Raw genomic sequence first — 15,714 nt, 5'->3', positions numbered from 1 at the left:
CCGACTCCTCATATATTGTGCCACCCCTCTGTACATATCCGGTGGTAGCCAGAGAAATCCCCAAGGTCTCAGGCATATCCTCGTCATCTGCACCCCACATCAATAAGGTGAAGTCAGTAGACTTCAAATAGTCTACGTCCTTCCTCAAATCTGCCACTTCAGCTTTCAAAGCCGAAACCTCAGATGTCTTCCTCTGTCTGCTCTCACAAGCAGTGACTCTAGTAGCTAGATCATCAACAGAGGCCCTAAGGAGGGTCAGTGCAGCCAAGATAGCACCATCGATCATCCATAGAATGGATCTCTCCAATCGAGTCACTCTCACATCCGCTGAATAGGCCCGTTGTCCCATCTTCAGGATCATGGACGGAGTAATCCTGGTAGGCTAGGAGGAGGAAGATGCACCTGGGACCTGTGAAGAAGAAGAAGGAGCGGATGTACCTGAATGCTTAGAGGTCGGAGTAGGCGAAGGTGCCTCTGCTGGTAATGAGTCAACATCAACTTTCGGGGAAATAACTGCCGGAGCTGCTCTCCTCCTGTCAACCTCCTCTCTGTGAACTCGGCCTCAATACACCGAATGTCAATGGAGAAAGACGAGGTGACCTTAATATCCCTCGTAGTGTCCCGAGGTACTCCAGCACGCTGGCACAACTCCGTGATCAAGACTGGGAATACAAAGAAGTCAGATTTTGCTTGGCCTTCATGGCCATCTCTTGTGAAATCAGCAGCCCCAGATCGATGTGCCTCCTGGACATGATAGAACCAAGGTAAGCTGCCTTAGGATGGCACAAAATGGACTCATTCTGGGATGGCATGATGGTGTTGCTGATGAAACCAAACCAGAACCTGGCAGCGATGTTCAAGTCCCTCTTCTCAATAGGTGCCCTTGCATCCAACCACCTCGGGGTGGTGTCAGAAATCAGAGGAGCCAGCCAACTTTTCAGGTCATCTAGGTATTGAACAATAGGCAACCCTTCATAGGGAAGTACAGAGTGTAGCGGTCTACCCAATATAATGTTAATATACTTGTTGCGGCACTCAACTTCCTTGCCTCTGACCATGACCGACTTTACCGGTCTAAAATCGTTTGCCTTCTTCTTATTCTTGGGCACCAACTCTCCATAAGCTGTGTAAAATTCCCTAACCCAATAAGGAATGTAAGGGCCTCCGAGTCTTGTAAACTGCTCAAACTCATGGTATCGGAGGGTGTCAAACACATCGGGATGCTTGCCTTCCAGCCACTCCGTAGATAATAGCTTTTCATCTAGGATGGTCCGTACCCCCTCACCTTTCAGTCTGTTCAGTAGTCTAGGAGGAGTAGCGATAGGGATTGCAGGTGTCTGCACTAGCACGAAGTCTGTTGCCAGAGGAGTGGCAACTGAGGGAATATTAGTGGATGTGGACTGAGATCTGGCCTGGAGTTCATCCCTTCGGTTTATCAGAGGCTGCTCATCTTCTGGTTCTGAAAAATTAGCTTGGATTTCAATAGCTATTCCATTTCTAGCTATATTCTTCTTTCTTTTGCCTTTATCTCCCGGTGAGAGTTCTTCTCCTCTCCTCTTAGGAGGATTTAACCCCCCCTCGTTTATGGTTATGCCATGTGCTTTCTTCTGAGGTTGCGTGGTTAGATTTTTGTGTACCATATCTGTAAGAGATCGGGACAAATTAGTAGAAAATTCAAACATAAACGCAGAAAATTTATTGCAGACAGGCTTGCCGATCTATTCGGCGAGTCACCGAACCTCTTCGGCGAGCTAAGTCGGGCTCGCCAAAGGGGTTAGCTTAAAAATTATAGCAAGTTGACGATGGAAGGCCCTTTCGGCGAATCGCCAACTACTATCGGCAATCCTAGGTTAGTTCGCCGAAAGTTACAGTGCAACAGAGGTTCAGGGGAGCATACAAAAGGGGATCAAGAGTACTTTCATCGAGTCGCTGAGTGCTTTCGGCGACCAGAGTCTTCTCACCAAAAGTTACAGAATCAAACAACACATAAAGCATGAATTTAAAAGTGAGATGGGGTTATTATGTGAACTGACGAGTGGTTCGGCGAGCTCGACCCAACTCGCCAAACGGCTCAACGTGCCCATTTTCAATCCATCTTCTCGAATTCAACCCCGCAACCCCCAATAACAAAATCAAAGCATGCACTAATAAAATTCAAACGAGACTCGTACTACCTATCACCCCGGGATACTCAGATTTTTCCCGATTTTACCAAATTTAGCCATTTGACGATATTTGCTCTTAAGAGTGTTGTCACCCACTCTATCATTGAGCAATTTTCGTCATTTAGCACAAACATGGGTTACTCAGACTTCACCAAAACAATCTAAACGACAAGCAAGCACAACTCATTGAAAATTCATTCATTTAAAAGCACAAAAATTATGGAAATTTGACGATCAAAATAATAAGGGTAAGATTTGCAAATTGAAATAGGCATTTAAGCATTCTAATTCTATCAGAGAGGTACATCACACAACAATACAATACAATCATTGCAAATGAGTACACAATTTTTTAATGTAAACGCGGGATTTAGAAACCAACCTTAAATGCCGATTAAAACGTGATTGAAAAGCTAGGCGGCAAAGAAATCCTAGTTCCGAGAACCAATCAACAACTAAAATACTAATGGAATATAAAAATATTGATATTACTACCTTGGTGTGAGTTTGTGAAGTTTAAAAGCGAGGGAAAGTGAAGAAGTTCATATTCTGAGAATTTGGCCATTATAAACCGTCTAGTTCGCGTCCATTCGGTGATGTTAGTCGCACTCGCCGATCCACTCAACGACACGCCGAGTGGTCACTTGGCTTGCCAAGTTTTACAGGACCTTCCGTCAAAGTGAGTTCCAAATAGTGATCTTCATCAGGCACGCCGACCTCTTCGGTGATTCGCCGACTGACCATTTTATTCGCCAATATGTATTTTCCAAACACTTTCAGCATCTAAACCCTCACCACTAACACACCATTATTTATAAAAGCAAACTAAAGCATTTAAAACCTTGGGTTGCCTCCCAAGAAGCACCTTAGTTAACGTCGTGGCACGACGCGAGTTCTTACTCACTCTCCATTGGTGGGGTTGGTCCTAGTGTTACTAGGTAACCCCAATAGTTCATTTGAGTGAAGAGGAGGCACTGCATAACTCATGAGTGTCCTAATTAGCTGGATCGATCTAGAATGGGAGCCAATCATTTGATTCAACACTTCAACATTCTCCTTCATCTTTTCCAATATTCGATCTTGTCCGGTGATCTTTTGGACAATTATTTGGAGTGTGTCCTCGACACGATTGTTCTCCCTGTCTCTAGTCTGCTTCCGCTCATGAGGGGGTATGTACCTTCATTGGCTTTTACACTGGTTTTCTATCTCTAATATTTTGGTGGCTAACTCGTTCAGCTGAGTTACCAGTGCCGTTAACTTGAAGTCCATCTCGACTTCTTGACTCGTCTAAGCTGAATTGCTACCGTTTCCCTCATCCATGCTCAGGGTATCTTCCTATATCAACAACTTCAAAGAAAAACAAAACTAAAAATAAAGTTAGTAAACGACGACTATCAAAAGCAAAATTCATCTTAACCAAAAGTTTTCACGTAACACCACTGCCCGGCAGTGGCGCCATTTTGATATTTGCGTAATCAAGACATAACTTCCAATGCAAGTGTCTACGATCGTAAAATAGTAAAGTAACCCAACCAAGGGTTGGGGTCGAGTCCCAACGGAGCGGTTTCTGAAAATTAGTGATTAAGCGCGAAAGTTCTAAAGCTAACCGTAGCTAAAGACTTTATCGAATGAAGACATGACAAATTATAGGGTTTGACACGAGTGTCAGTTATCAATGGGGGATTTGTAAGCAAGTAAAAAGCAAAATCAGCAAAAATAAAAAGAGATACAATTATGAAGATGGGATTCTTGGGATGTGATAGGAATACGGGTAAGACTAGACTACTGGTTACATACTTTTGTTAGTAAATCCGTTGAGTATTTGTGACTAGGCTAGACTATAGTGGGGGTAAATTCTCTCTCGAGCAACTTACCCCGAATCAAATGGGTTCCTCTCGGACACCCACTTGCCACATGAAGAACAGCCTCCGCCTTAGCCACTCACTCTCTCGAGTTGAACCTCATGTCGACCCAATCCCACCGGCCATCAATTTAGTAGTCTTAGTTTTATGACCTCTCTCTCGAGCAAGCCAAATACACAAAGGTGAAATCGTATTTGCAACTACATTTTCATTAAGTTCCACCACAACTACTAAACGAAATCACATTTACACAATAAATAAACCATCAACAAGCAAGACCCAACATATAATCTAACCCGTATTCACAAAATCACACTCCAAGAATTGGGGTTTTAGCTACACATGTAAAAGAGGTAAAAATGTATACCAATCTCAGTTTCCATCAATAGGTATGCAAGATTAAGTCTTAAAACAAGTCAAAAGTGAAGAACCCACAAGACCCAAGTCCAAAATCTTGGAGTTGAAACCCTTTGAATCTTCAAGTTCTTCAAAATCCTTTCCAAGCTTAGAGAGACTATTTTAAGTCTGCTATTAAAACTTAAAAATAAAACTTGCTAATAATAATTTCTACTCTGATACTAAGCTACAAAACTCTAGCTAGTATTTATAGTTTTCAGGAAATGTGTTGCGAAGGATCACTCAGCGAAGTTAATCGGGATCGCCAATCAAATCGGTGATCCACCCTTTGGTTTAGTTCATCACCGTCTTGCGTTACCTTTCAGCATCATCATATTTTGGATCATTGGGTGACTTAGTACATCTTCAAGGAACTGCTCGGCGATACGCCGACTGCTCCTTTTCACCGCCAATTTGATCCGTTCTTTCAGGGCTCAACACACTGGGACAAAAGGCGAGGATAAGACCTTTTGGCGACTCGCCGAATGGATTCGACGATTCTCAGATCTTCATTTCTTCGTTCTTTCAGCTACTTTTGTTGCTTTTTTGCTAAGTAGTGTCCATGCTTTCCCTCAAACTCCAAATACCTGAAACTTAAGGGTTTTCATCAGATATTGAGATAAAATATGCATTTGAGGACACTAATTCTATCAAAATATAGCCCTAAATGAGTTCAATTTGTGGACTCATCATCATTCTTTCGATCATGACACTCATCTCAAATTCAAGCTTAATGGTTATTACTAAACCCGAATATCAATATAATTGCTCGCCTTCTATACTATACCTCATTACTTAATCAGTTCTATAACCTTCTGAACAGCATGACCCTCTCAAACAAATCATAAGCCTAGCTTAGATCTATCACTTTATGAATATTATGTGTGTCTATTCAACACATATATTAAGCCTACTCTATCACGATGGCACATCGACATCAACTCTATTATGGTTAAAAAGATATACTCTATCTCATCTTGACTAACAACTCTTACTCTACCTCCTATCATGAGATCTTCACAACTCATCACTTCTTAGTCTACCCATAAGGGAAAACTCCTTATCAATAACTTACTGGGCGCATGACTATAATAACATAGCCTGCCTCATCACTATCTCCCTTTCTTGGATTACTAAACCTATGCATACTTTCCTCTAATTCTGGGTTCTTTCACTACTACTGCTCATGATCTCGTAACTCATGCTACCTTTTCAGGTGAAAATGCTACCCAAGCTCTACAACACACTTCCCCATAAGGATCTCATCTGAAACAATATTTAGAGAGGGGAGTACACTTGACTTTTAGCTCAAACGCACGATTCATATGAATATGAGTGCATTCCTTTAAAACTCAATACTAAAGCTCACTCACAGGCTTCTCTCAAGCCCCATAAAGGATTGACTTTGCTTCTCAACCACCTCTAGTATGATGGGTAGTCGAATGATTCTGAGAAACGCACGAGTATGAATAAATCTCTATGACTTAGCTTTATTGCATGATTAAGATTATGAAAGAAGGGAAACTTTTCTTAAATGTCTATAGTCCCTCGTTTATAGAAGTGGGGACCTCATAACTATAAACAACTCCCTACTAACACGGCTTCATAGACACCCTAGGACACTTAAAATCTGTGCTCTGATACCAAGTTTGTAACAATCCGAGCCTATACCCTGGACATGGCCGGCACTCGAGAACCATTGTTGGTCCCCAAGCGGACCCTCATCTTAGCTGACCACAAGCGGAAGACCAAGTCAAGGATACAAAAGCTTAAAAACTAAATAAAATTAATGAAACTTAAATACAAAGCTTTAACTCGAATGATTTACTCTGAATATAAATAGAATATTCAATTAGCCAACAATAAGCAATTCAAGTCCTTAATACCTTTAATAAGATAAATGAAACAGCCTTCTCAAACTCTACTGTGTATATATAAAGCCTCTAACTGAAAAAGATGGAAGTCAGGACAAGACCCACAACATCCTAACAACTGATATAACTGAAAGTACAAGTGGAACCCTCCGAAAGATAGAAGGCTCACCATAGCTAACTCGAACTCCATGTGGTATTAATGAAGCTCCTGTTGATGATCCTGAATACCTGTATCTGCATCATGAAATGATGCAGGACAAATGGCTTAGTACACAGAATATACGAGCATGTAAGGGGAATTCTAAAGCATAACATAAGCTTTAACTGGTGGAATAGAAACATACTTACCTTTTCTCAACCCACTCAACTCAATGATAAGATATTCAACTGAGTGAAATAAGGCTCAACTCAACAATAAGATATTCAACTCAGTGAAATAAGGCTCAATCTCAACAATAAGATACTCAACTCTAGGTACTCAACTCTAGATACTCAACTCTGGATACTTAATTCTGGATACTCAACTCTGGATACTCAACTCTATATAAAGCGACAATACAAATGCAATATATGGGAAGCTTTTAAAATAGTAGAAAGCAACTCAATGTATTGAAAAATACAAAATAACTCTCTGTGTATATAAGAATACACAATAAACTTTGTTCGTATATAAAGATACAAAATATCTTTATGTATATAAGAATACAAAATATAAATGTGGGAGGTTCTCTAATCGACAACCATCACACTGCCAGGGCCGTCCTATACCTTACATGGGGTATATAACCTAACTACTAAGTGGATCCACTAGTCTATGCTAAAAAACACTAAGGAATTATCTAAAAAGTATGACCCCTTTTCTACCCATGCTGGCTACATGGTTTATGGGGGATGTGGGTTGTCTAAAACCCTCCCTCATATCGGTGCTCAATACTACTCCCAAAATATAACTAGCTCATATGTTTAAAAACATAACTCTTTCTATGGTTTGAGATAATTGCTCAAAAACTAGCCCAAAGGCTCTCTAGTAAAATCAGTGTTTCCTCTATTGATTATATGTGAAACCATTTATTCTTTATTGAAAAACTAGCTCAAAGGCTCTTTTGGAAATCGGTGGTTCTTTTGTTGTTTCAATGCAAAAATATTCACTCTTTGGGAATACATAGTCCTCATATACTCTTTTGAAGAAATGAACTACACTCTTTACTTTTTACTCAACTCAAAATTCAAGTCTTAAAACAAGTTTACTGCATTTGCAAAAGACTTTTTAAAATAGAGTTCATGCCGAATTATGGACGTGAACGACTCAATTCAAGGTTTTCAATAACGATAGATAGAACTCAATAATTAGAACTCAAGAACTTCAATTATACTACTCAATTCAACAATGCTCAACTCAGAGGGTTCATGCGGAATTATGAGTATGAACTACTCAACTGAAGGACTCAAATATACTTCTCATATCAAGACTGCTCGACTTATAGGGTTCATGCGGAGTTATGGGCATGAAAAACTCAATTCAAGGGATTCATGGGAAACATGTAGTAGTCCTATAATTAGAAATATAATCTCAAAGGGGTTAGGAAATCAATACTCAAGACCTAGAACTTGAAGATACTACTCCTCTCAAAGGTACTCAACTGATGGAGTTCATGCGGAAGTTATGGGCATGAACGACTCGATTCAAGGGTCAAAATATCAATAAGGAACTCATGTATATGACTCTTGTCATTCTCATACTTAATTCCTAAAAACTTAGCTCGAACCAATAGTTGACCTCAAAGGATTCACAATTGAACTCAAAGGCTTTCTTGAACTCTACTCTTAACTATCTCTTGAATGTGAATTATGAATTCAAGAGTTATGGTTTATGATATAAAGGATCTCGTGATGATAAAGTAGACTCATCAATACATTCTTTTCACACTCATACTCACTTGTTCGAGTCTTGAAACAAGTTATTAGAAATTGTAGAAGACTTCTCAAAAAGACTCGAAGGGACTTTCTCAAAATATTCGAAAGAACTGTCAAGACTTACCTCTTAACTCTACCTTGAATTTGAATTATGGTTTCAAGGTTTATGATTAATGTTATGAATGATTTCTAGGTGTTTAGAAGTAGTTTAGAGTGTTTAGAATCAAAAGGGAGTGAAGGTACACTTTAAAAGAACTCAAACGAAGCAACTGACTGTAAACTGGATGGGCCAAGCGACCCTAGCGCACTGAGTGGCGCGGGGCGCCATCTCTTAAACTACAGAACATAATTTGGGGGACGCTGGCTGGCGCGGGGAGCCATGACCCAACCCAGAAAACCCGAAGAATTTCTTTGCTCGTTTTCTCACCCTAACTCACCTAGAATCAAACGGTTTCTTCCCCAATCGCTTGGATTCTTTTACTCAACATAAGTACACTCTAATCCACTCAATATAGCCCTCAAAATACTCACTTTCATCTCAAGAATTCATCAAAAACCCAACAAAACATGATTTAGAATGAACCTCAACAACACTTATCAAGAACTCATCAAGAACTCTACTCTTTCAACTTCAAGAATGAAATTTGCGTTGAGAATGACTTGATTAGTGTGTGGATGAACGAACCCACAATATGGAAGCTTACATACCTCTTAGGGATTAAACCCATGGCAAAAATCCGTAAGAAAACTCAAGAACTTCGATGAACGCCTTGATCCTTTCCTCTTTTCTCCTCTTTTCTCTTCTTTTCTCTTCTTGAACTCTCAAGTAAAACCCTAGGCATATATTAGGATTATAAAACTGAACCCAATCATATTAGACCCCTAAAACCTTACTAGAAATGAATTAAACCTAATTGAATAAGGAAAAGACCAAAATACCCTTTACTATTTTCGAGTAACTTTCCTTATTTGGATAGCCTGATTTCAAAAGGGCATATCTCACTCATCCGAAGTTGAAAATTAGCAAACTTAGTGGTGTTGGAAAGGTAATTCGAAGACATTTCATTTGATACCTTATGGCCCACCTAACTCATTTTGTACTAAGAGTTATGGTCGTTAAAAGTTGACTTAAAACATAGAAGAACAAAGGAATGACTTGAATGAATTCTCTTTAATTCTTCTTGGAACTCAAGGTGCTACATATAGTTTCCTTAAAACTCAAGAAATTTTAAATTCCTCGGTAAAATCCTACTCACAACGAAAGATGGTTAGGGTCTCAGATAAATAAATTCCTGGGGTGTTACAATATATATATATATATATATATATAAATATATGACATACGTCAACACGATCGTACCCTGAATATTTGGTTATTATGGGCTCAGATGTTGGTTAGGGAGACAAGTAGGATTTCACTTTAAGGTGGTAATTTGATTACCCATCTATCATAGTTATTTATGATTCTACGTTTTTCTTTACATACCAGTACATATCTATTTGTACTAACGTTCCATTACCTAGGGATGTTGCATTAGTGTTGTAGGTTCAGACAGAGGTCATGATCCACCTTTGTAATAGAGGTGTTGTCTCATCAAAGGATTGACAAACTTCATTCTTCCTAGAGCCATTAGTTGTCTATCGGTTTCGCATACTTATGTTTTGAGTATAATTTTTTATATTGTATGGTCCTTTTCCCTTTTAGTTGAATTGTAGTATTTGTGAGACTTCTGGACATGCTATATTGGTGTAACACCTCAGTCTTTGGAAAGAGGAGAAAGAACCTTTTGGGCTGAAGTTTGGTTTTACATGTCCCATCTACATGTTGTAAATGGAGACCATAGGAAGAGGGAAAACAATTTTTCAAAATCAAGTCCAAGTACATTTTTTAACGGTTCACAAGGATGACCCATCAGTCTTTATACGAGTCATAGATAGGTCTTGGAGATGGTCACAAACTTAATGAGATTTAAAAGGGTAAAGTTGGTTTCTACGATTGGTGTCTACGGACCGTAGGAAGAACTTTCAACCCTAGACAGGGTCAATCAAAATTTGGTCCAAAATTAGGGTTTCTAAACTTTTCTACGGTTCTTACTAACTATAGGTCCAAATCATAAATGGCTTCGACAGTTGTTTTAAGGGACTTTTGAGTCTTTTCCCTAATTTTTTCAAACCAAATCTATGTCTTTTTGTATTCTAACCTAACCCCTATATAAAAAATTTTAGGTCCTAAATCTACCCACTTCAACCTCATTCTCTTGACATTCCAAAAACTAACCAAATTCACTTCCTAATTTCCTCCCAACCTAAGAAGAAGAAGAAGAAGAAGAAGAAGAAGAAGAAGAAGAAGAAGACGAAGAAGAAGAAGACGAAGAGGAAGAGGAAGATGAAGAAGAAGAAGAAGATGATGAATAAGAGGAAGAGGAAGAAGAATAGGAAGAGGAAGAGGAAGAAGAATAGGAAGAGGAAGTGGAAAAGGAGGAGGAGGAGGAGGAGGAAGAAGAAGAAGAAAAAGAAGAAGAAGAAGAAGAAGAAGAGGAAGAAGGAAGAAAAAGATGAAGAGGAAGGAAGAAGAGGAAGAGGAAGAAGAAGAAGGAGGAAGAACAGGAAGAAGAGGAAGAGAAAGAAGAAGAAGAAAAGGAAGAGGAAGAAGAAAAAGAGGAAGAGGAAGAGGAAGAAGATGAAGAGGAAGAAGAAGAAGAAAAGGAAGAAGAAGAGGAAGACGAAGAGGAAGAGGAAGAGGAGGAGGAGGAGAAGGAGGAAGAAGAAGATGAAGAAGAAGAGGAAGAGGAGGAAGAAGAAGAAGAAGAAGAAGAAGAAGAAGAAGAAGAAGAAAAAGAAGAAGAAGAAGAGGAGGAGGAGGAGGAGGAGGAAGAGGAGGGAGAGGAGGAAGAGAAGAGAGAGGAGGATGAAGATATAGAGGAGGAGGAAGAAGAAAAATAAGGGAAGAAGAAGAGGAAGAGAAAGAGGAAGAAGAAGAGGAAGACGAAGAAGAAGAGAAAGAAAAAGAGGAGGAGGAGAAGGAAGAGCAGGAAGAGAAGGAAGAAGAGGATGAAGAAGAGGAGGAAGAAGAGGAGTAAGAGGAGAAGGAGGAAGAGGAAGAAGAGGAGGAAGAAGTAGAAGATGAAGAAGAGGATAAAGAAGAGGAGGAAGAAAAGGAAGAGGAAGAAGAAGAAGAAGAAGAAGAAGAAGAAGAAGAAAAAGAATAAGAAGAAGAAGAAGAAGAAAAAGAAGTGGAAGGAGGAAGAAGAGGAAGAAGAAGAAGAAGAGGAAGAGGAAGAGGAAGAGGAAGAAGAGGAGGAGGATGGGGAGGAGGATGAGGAGGAGGAAGAGCAGGAAGATGAGGAAGAAGAGGATGAAGAAGAGGAGTAAGAGGAGGAGGAGGAAGATGAAGAAGAGGAGGAAGAAGTAGAGGATGAAGAAGAGGAGGAACAAGTGGAAGAGGAAGAAGAAGAAGAAGAAGAAGAAGAAGAAGAATGAGAAAAAGAAGTAGAAAGAGGAAGAAGAGGAAGAAAAAGAAGAAGAAAAAGTTGAGGCAAAAGAAGAAAAAGAAGAAGAAGGAGAGGAAGAAGAGGAAGAGAAAGAAGAAGAAGAAGTTGAGGCAAAAGAAGAAAAAAAAAAAGAAGGAGAGGAAGAAGAAGAGAAAGACGAAGAGGAAGACGAAGAGGAAGACGAAGAGGAAGAGGAGGAGGAGGAGGAGGAAGAGGAAGAGTAGGAAGAAGAGAAGAAAGAAGAGGAGGATGAAGAGGAGGAAGAAAAGGAAGAAGAAAAGGAAGAAGAAGAAGAAGAAGAAGAAGAAGAAGAGGAAGAGGAAGAGGAAGACGAAGACGAGGAAGACGAAGACGAGGAAGAAGAAGAAGGAAGCTAGGATTCAATTCAAGTTTCCAATTCATCATTCATAGTGGGATTTTAGTAGCATGGTATGTGGGTATTCACCTATGGAGTCATTTCCTTCATGGGGTCCCCATGGTTCCAAAATTTCTCAATTCAATTTTAATTGTCTAAGTTAGGATTTTAATCCAATCTTTATGGGTTTCATTCAATTGTGATTGATTGTTGTTAATTAAGTCTTCTAATGCATGATTCAATGTTAAAACATGATATTTAGTTAAAACTATGTTGACTCATGCCTAAATTGTGATTTTCAATTATGAACCTATGATGAACTCATGAACTTATGAATTTAGGAAGGTAAGCAAGTTTTTATGAAATTATTATAAATGAGTTGAGGTTCCTTTGAAAGGAAAGTATAAATGTTATTGTAAGAGATTTTCTCACATGTTATTATGATCATGACTGTGAAAGGTATTTCTTACATATAGATTCGCATTGGTGAAAGTTTTACTCATCTATGTTGAATTATGTTTAGGTAGTTGTTTTATGTTTTGATCTTGAAAGATATAGATTGTTTTATCATTGTCTTTCCTATGTTAAATTTATATTTGACTTTTATCTATTCCATTGGAATATAGACTTAGGACCGAGAGGGCTTTGAGGTGAATGCTCAAATAGGGTAGTCTCTACTAGCAACCTCTAGTCCCAAACTATGTGCCCACTAAGGATTGTCTTAAATGAACTAGCTAGTGAATCCACTTTAACAAATGATATGTACAGAGTCTGCCTTGGAAATTAGGTTCCCCTTCTTTTGGTATGAGGTATATACCGGATTCCATGATATAGCTTTCATGGTCATATAGTCGGTTAAAACTAATATACCATAAAATGACTATGTTTTCTTCAAAGTTTTTCTCATGTCCTTTATGTTAATGTAGTTAATCATATTTCATGATTCACTTTTCATTTCTTCTTTAAGTATTTAAATGTTAAAAGAATGATCATGCCTATATGTTCTAAGTCATTCAGCTATTAAGTATATTATATGCATATTACCCTATACTTAGTACATTCCATGTACTAATACATACTTGTTCCTACATTGTTTCACTAATATAGGGTCTGATGCTTCTACCTCCCATACTCGTGGCTAGTTGGTTTCATTGGCTTTGAAGATTGGCTAATCCTTATGTTCTGAGGACCAAGATACTTTTATAGCTTTATGTCATTTCCATTTTCAGACTTTGTATGTGATGTATGGGTTACGTCCCAATCACTTTTATTATGATGTATTAGATGGCTTTTGAGACTTATGTTAGACTTTCGCTTTGTTAAAACTCTTTGAAGTATTAAATGCTTTGTTTGAATTCCTTAAATTCTATTACCTTTTATGATGTATGCTAGGTGGCTTGCGTAGGGTCTCTTGGGCTCCTATACACCATATTATGCATAGGGTATACTTTGGGTCGTGAAAGATTTGATATTTAGAATACAAGGTTTAGAAAAGTCCTAGAATGTCTCATAAGCCACGTCGAGTAAAGTCTTGTTCATGAGTGTGAATCACATATGTTTATGAATGGGAAGCTATAAGATGTATATGAAATCCCACTTCTTTCATCATTCTAAAGTCGTGTGATAGAGTGTAACTCTATATGTCTCTCTCTTAATCCTTATACGATATTTTTCAGGATATGGCCCCTCGAAAAGCATACGTTAAGAGGAATGTGAATGAGAATATGGAACAAAAAGCTCATCAAGAAGCTCCACAAGTTCTGGTGGACCCTTTGACAGAACAAGTAACTAATGCGGAGTTTTGAGTTGCTTTTCAAGTATTGACTCAAGCCATGACAGCCTAAGCCAATAAGAAGGTTGTGGTCCCCGTGAACCCAAATATGGGTACAACTGCAACTAGAGTGAGGGATTTTACTAGAATGAATCCTTTAGAGTTTCATGGTTCCTAGGCTGAGGAAGATCATCAAGAGTTCATTGATGAAGTGTATAAGATTTTGATGATCATGGGAGTGACTCCGGTGGAAAAGGAGGAATTGGCCGCTTATCAACTTAAGGGTGTTGCTCAATTTTGGCTCAACCAATGGAAGGAAGAGATGGCGGTTGATGCGGGTCCTCTTGATTGGGAAAGTTTAAGGTTGCTTTCCTTGATAGGTTATTTCCCCTTGAGATGAGTGAGGCACATGTGCTTGAATTTATTAAAATTCTCCAAGGGAATATGAGTGTGACGAAGTATGCCTTTAAAATCACTTTATTGTCTAGGTATGCTCCTACTATGGTAGTCAATCCTAAGGCAAAGATGAACAAGTTTGTTTTGGTGTGTCTGAAATGGTGGTTAAGGAGTGTCGTACCGCAATGCTCATTAAGGAAATTGACATTTCTCATCTAATGATTTATTCTTAACAAATTGAAAAGGATAAGCTCAAGGAAATTTCTAGGGAAGTAAGGAGGGTAAAGGCCGGTAATGGTGACTTTTCACATTCAAGGTCCGATGGATATGATCGTTCAAGGTTCCGACAAAGGTTTTCTGGTCAAGTCTCTTCCAATGCTCCGACTATTAAGTTCAACAAAGAAAGGGTGTCTAACCCTAAGCCTTAATGAGAAAATTCTAGTGGAAATGGATCTTTGGTTCCCGCATGCCAAAAGCATGGCAAGAGTCATCCAGGAAAAAGCTTGATGGGTACGGATAATTACTTTAGCTATGGTAAAAGTGGTCACTGCTTGAGAGATTGTCAGTCTAGAATGGAAAAGGTAAAGGATGGTAGGAAAGTTCTTCCTAGTGGTTCGGGTTCAAGTTCTCCAAAGTAAAATCAGTTTTATGCACTTCAAACTCGACATGATCAAAAGGGTTTTTCCTATGTGGTTACCAATATGTTGAAATTTTTTCATCTTAATGTTTATTCTTTGTTTGATCCCGGTGCTACTTTGTCTTTTGTGACGCCATATGTGGCTATGAGATTTGATGTTCTTTCGGATGTGTTGATAGACCCTTTGTTTCTCTACTCCTATTAGAGAATCTATTGTGGCTAAGAGGGTCTATAAAAGTTGTCCCATTTCCTTATCTCATAGAGTCACTCATGTTGATCTTATAGAGCTTGATATGTTAGATTTTGATGTTATTCCTGGTATGGATTGGCTCCATTCTTATTATGCTTGATTGTAGAACCTGTGCGGTCAAGTTTCAATTTACAAATAACCCCATCCTAGAATGGAAAGAGGGAAATTATATACCCAAGGGTTAGTTTATTTCTTGTCTTAAAGCTAGAAAAATGTTTTCTAAGGGTTGCATATATCATCTTGTTCAGGTTAGGGATACAAATTTTGAAACCCCTATCTTTGAATGGGTCCTCGTTGTAAATGAGTTTCTGGAAGTGTTTCTTGATAAACTACTCGGTGTTCCTTCCGAAAGGAAAATAGACTTTGGTATTGAACTTCTCTCAGATATGCAACCTAACTTTATTCCTCTTTATCGAATGGCTCCAGCAGAACTTAAGGAATTGTAAAATCAATTGAAGTATTTGTTGGATAACGGTTTCATCCAACCGAGTATCTCTCCATGGGGTGCTCTGGTTTTGTTTGTTTGTAAGAAAGATGGTTCACTTTGCATGTGTATTGACTACCATCAATTTAAGAATAAATATCCTCTTCCAAGAATAGATA

General features: G+C 38.8%; 1 pseudogene; it reads left to right on the top strand.

Moving 5' to 3' along the window:
• Nucleotides 1-10,836: 10,836 nt before the first annotated feature.
• Nucleotides 10,837-15,557, top strand: LOC125842739 (uncharacterized; annotated as a pseudogene).
• The last annotated feature ends 157 nt before the right edge of the window (nt 15,558-15,714 follow it).

The sequence above is a fragment of the Solanum stenotomum genome, chromosome 10, assembly GCF_019186545.1.
Source record: "Solanum stenotomum isolate F172 chromosome 10, ASM1918654v1, whole genome shotgun sequence".
Lineage (NCBI taxonomy): Eukaryota > Viridiplantae > Streptophyta > Magnoliopsida > Solanales > Solanaceae > Solanum > Solanum stenotomum.
This window is presented reverse-complemented; position numbering and strand designations above follow the sequence as displayed.